Source organism: Cynoglossus semilaevis, chromosome 3 (assembly GCF_000523025.1).
Source record: "Cynoglossus semilaevis isolate Cse_v1.0 chromosome 3, Cse_v1.0, whole genome shotgun sequence".
Lineage (NCBI taxonomy): Eukaryota > Metazoa > Chordata > Actinopteri > Pleuronectiformes > Cynoglossidae > Cynoglossus > Cynoglossus semilaevis.
This window is the reverse complement of record NC_024309.1, coordinates 15633920-15638847: the sequence shown is the minus strand read 5'-3', so window position 1 is coordinate 15638847 and position 4928 is coordinate 15633920.

Sequence of the window (4928 nt, the reverse complement as noted above, 5' to 3'; positions counted from 1 at the left end):
TGACAGCGGAAGTGAAGGCGTCGACCGGGCGGAAACAAACACCGCGGGTAAAGAGGACTGTCCGCTGTCACAAGGTAACACGTCGTCACCAAAGGAGCCGAACACTGACGACCGAACCGGAAGTCGCCGAACTTCACCGAACGTCGTTCTTTGACTTCGACAACTTCCTTTTTTATTTACACCAGCAGAAGAAGAAAAGTCTGTTCTCGAAGTTTCCAGGTCACAGAGAAAATGGAGGAGGAGAATGTTCTGTAGATGATTCCTGTCTGACCCCCCCCCCGGACCCCCCCCCCCATTATTGTCCAGGATTAATTTTTTATTCTTATGGTGAATTTACAGATTTAAATAAAAATGAAAAATACGAGTCCTGTTCGTTTAAACCCACTTTAATTATGTCGATAAAACCGGACCTGATATACGGTCATTTTAGATGTTTAGAAAAACAAACTGTCTGGTCTTCCTCTTCCTCCTCCTCCTCCTCCTCCTCTGACCTTTGACATCGACACATCAGGTGTTTGTGGATGTTTAAAGGATTTAAAGTTATTTTTTTAAACTGTTAAAAGACAGAAAAACAGCGCGAACAGACAAAAGAACTTCCGGATTTTCCGCCCCAACAGTAATCCCGCCGCTGCCTCCACTCTTCATCCCACTGTTGGTCATTTGACCTTTAGATGTTTAGGACACAACAACCTAAAGGTTAACGCACCGGAAGTATCAAAAAAGAAACGTTTGTCTCTTCTGGATTGTAAAAAAAAAAAGATTTCATTTTAAATTTTAATCTTTAACCACAAAAACAACAACATAATAAAGTGAATATTTCGTCACTGCTGCTCTGTTTTCAACAAAGAATGTTTTAAATGTACAAGGATTTTTTAGACGTTTTAAAATTGAAGGTAAATTAAATGTAAACTTTAGCAACAAAGAAATAAGAATAAATAAAATGATTGGATTATTTTATACTGAAATGACGAAAGAATGAGTTTTAAAAACCTCCAACCGTTTGAATTGTATTATTAATGTGAATTAATGTCTGGTGATTGTTGGACTTTAGTTCGTGGTGACCTGAGAGCAGCGTCACTGAGCCGTGGTCACAGCCGGGCCTTCAGCGGCTCTCAGCGGCTGCAGCTTCTTCTTCTTCTTCTTCTTCTTCTCTGTTTGACACTTTTGATTCCAGAACAATCCTGATTTAAATGAGACTTATCTACGGCACAGTGATCAGGAGGATTAACGGGCATTAGCTGCTGTGAAGGGACTGGACCTTCACCCACTGTCAGCCCTCTGTAGGAGGTTCGATGCTCTGTGAACGGCCCCGCAGCCTCACCTGTCTGGGCTGACGGACTGAGACTGTGATGAAGAAGAAAAATAAAGAAACAAAAGTCGATTTTTATCAATATTCGATCATATTTGTTAATGTAAAGAATTTTATTTTAAATCTGACTAAATGTAGGAACAGCAGCTTCCGTTCGGATCTATTTCCACAGACGCGGAGGGATATGTTTTTTGTTTTAAATTTGGTTAAAATAAAAAATAAAAACACTAAACGTATTATATTTTAGTTATAATAATAATAATAATTATTATTATTATTATCATTATTATTATCAAAGCCAGGCTTTGCTGTGACTGAGGTTTTATTTGTATTTTTTAAAAAATCAGATTAAAAAATAAACAATGACGACAAAGTGAAGAGATTCTCAGAGTCCAGGCGGACCCCCCCCCCCCCCCCCCCCCCACACTGTATATATAATTATCATTATTATTCATTTAAATTTTTAAATGTAATTAATTTGTTGATCTTTAAATGATTATTATGACATTTTGTTAAAAAATACGATAAAAACTAAATGTGAGAGAAAAAGAAGAAAATAAAAATATTTTATTTTATCATATAAAGATAGAACTTTCCCTTCGGGAAATTAAAGACAACACGTGCAGTGAGCGTGTTGGATGAATAAAGTCAAACTTGAGAATTTTCTGATTCAAATTTAAGAAATACATTTTTTAAATAAAATATAAAAAGACCAGGAAACAATGTGAACACAACAACTGTGTAACAACTGAATTTCTTTTTCAGTTAAATTTTGAATTTTCTTTAAAATCATGCAATGAAAAATAAAGTGAAAAAAAAATCTGGATTCTGTATCAAACATAATTTAAAATACACAGTTTTCACTTTATATAGAAAGAAAAAACGTCAGAATCTGAGGAAAAAAATCTGAACTAAAGTTTACAGTGAATTCTGTAAAAAACAACCTCTGACTTTTTCATCCAAATCCCTGTGGGGTCACTGTGTTGACCTGCACTGGTTTCACTAACTAACCAACACCAGTTTAGTATTTGAATTAAAGGTTCAGATCGAATTCATCTACAAACACAAACTCTGACGTCACCCACAGGACAGGGAGAACCGACCCAGAAAACCTCTCCTGTGACCCAGGTAGGGGACACCACCCGTGTGTTTGGAACTGACTACATCAAGGTATAGACGGCAGGTGGATTTAAGTTGGACTGATATCTGAGAGGAGGAGGAGGAGGAGGAGGAGGAGAGGGTCTGAATCTGCAGTCCCTCTCCTCGACTTCATCCTCCACCATCACCCTCTGATCTGTGAGCTGGCACACATCACGGCGTCCATTCACAAATCCCCCCCCCCCCCCCCCCCTGCTGCTCCTCATGCGCGTCAGCTTTTGTAGTAGTTACTCCTATAGTAGTGACGTGGAGACAGGGCTGGAAAACAGAGCGAAAATAGGTTATAGAACTGAAGGACGGCGCACATGCGCACTGAGCAGCCAAGTTATTACACTAGTGTGTGTGTGTGTGTGTGTTACTCTCTATACAGTAGAATATGAAATAAGACACAGCCATGGAGTTACAGGCTGCACACACACAGATGCAGATATTGAAAGAACAGCAGCAGCAGCAGCAGCAGGAACAGCAGCAGTAACAGCAGCAGTAACAGTAACAGCAGCAGCAGCAGCAACAGTAACAGCAGCAGCAGCAGTAACAGTAACAGCAGCAGCAGCAGTAACAGCAGTAACAGCAGTAACAGCAGCAGTAACAGCGGCAGCAGTGACAGCAGCAGCAGCAGCAGCAGCAGCAGTGACAGCAGCAGCAGCAGCAGTAGCAGCAGCAGTAACAGCAGCAGTAACAGCGGCAGCAGTGACAGCAGCAGCAGCTCTGAATTAAAAAGCAAACAAGTGAAGATTTCTTTAACTCTTCCCTGGAAAGCAGAGGAGAAAGAGGAGACGATGCTTCTTAGAACAAACAAAGACGGATAGGAAAGGAGAGAAGGAAACGAGGAGAGAAGGAAACATGGAGAGGAGGAAACAAGGAGAGGAGGAAACGAGGAGAGGAGGAGAGGAGGAGAGGAGGTGGAAGGAGCTGACAGAGCTGACGGGCCATAATCAATATTTGCTGCTTCTCTGCACAAGAAACAGCGCAGATTCAGGAGGAAATAATAAGGACTGAAGCAGAATGTGGTTTAGATGAAGTGATGCTGATGCTCAGGCTGCTGATGCTCAGGCTGCTGATGCTCAGGCTGCTGATGCTCAGGCTGCTGATGCTAGTCTATATGTAGAACAGCGTGTAATGTCATGGCCCTGTAGAATAATTCCATCATGAAGGAGGAATGTTTTAAACAGATGACTTATTGATCGCGGGGGGGCAGTTCATTATTGAACACGTTTTTGTGTCAGAATGTAGAAAAAAAAACCGCGGCGTTTAATTTAATGTTGAAAATATAATTGAATAATTTTCCAGTCTGTCCCACGGTGAGAATTAAACCTCATGAAAGAAAATAAAATATAAATGAGATGTTTCGAAGAATATTTAACCCCTGTCCTTAAAACACGAATGAACTTTGTTTTAAATAAATACCGACGTCGTCACACAGTGTTGGTGAATCGTCGAGACTGAGACGGAAATGTCGGAACGTCACAAACATTTACAGAATAAAAACGTCGGCCGAGGACCCAATGGTTTCAGTTTCCAAACGTTTCTCTTGAAAATGTAAAAAATTAGAAAAACTAAATCCACTCCTTAATTCCCATTTTTCCTTGTGTCAGAACTAAACCTCGTGGAAACTACGAGAAAACGTCGAGGCTGATGACGGAGACACCGAGGTCAGAGCTGCGGCCTCACGTCGAGCCGCTGCCTGGAGGTTACAGGCCCCAAGCCCGGGCGGCGGCGGCGGAGGCCTGTCGGTGGGTCGGTGGTCGGTGGTCTGTCGGTGGTCGGTGGCCTGTCGGTGTCGGTAGTCGGTGTAGTTCTGACTCCCGTGGATCCAGACATTTGTGTCTTTTTGGTTCCATTTCAGAACAAAATAATAAAAATTAAAAAACAAAAGTCCCCAGTGGATCAGACCGACAGAGGAGCACAGGTGAAAGGTCAGGGCTGAGTCTGTGGATCATCTTCATCTTCATCATCATCATCATCAACCAGAGAAAATATAGAAAAGTCACCCCCTCCCGCCCCCCCTCCCGGAGACTCAGAGTTGGACCTGGTTGGTCAGTGAACTCACTCAAAGTTTTGTCTTTGGCGGGACTCGGTGTCTGCATCACTGCTCCTCTTTTAAAGGGACACGGACCCAGTTCTCCGGGAGGAGCAGGAGGAGCAGGAGGAGCAGGAGGAGCAGGAGGAGCAGGGAGTCAGTCCGTGAGAGGTCCAGACTGACCCCGGACGACGTCAGAGCTGCGGTGACGTGTCAGTGAAATAACATCAGGTTTTCAGACGTGGTCGGAGGTTCGATTCCTCTGTGACCTTGGCCCAGACCCTGGTGTTTGTCCATCTACGGATCGACTGAAGGGTCAAACCTCACCTTCATTTTACTGCACTCAAATATATATGTTTTTTTTTTTCATTGGGAATTCCCTGCCATGCCCTCAGAACACCCCCCCCCCCCCCGGCGCCCCCCCCCCCCCCCCCCCCCCCC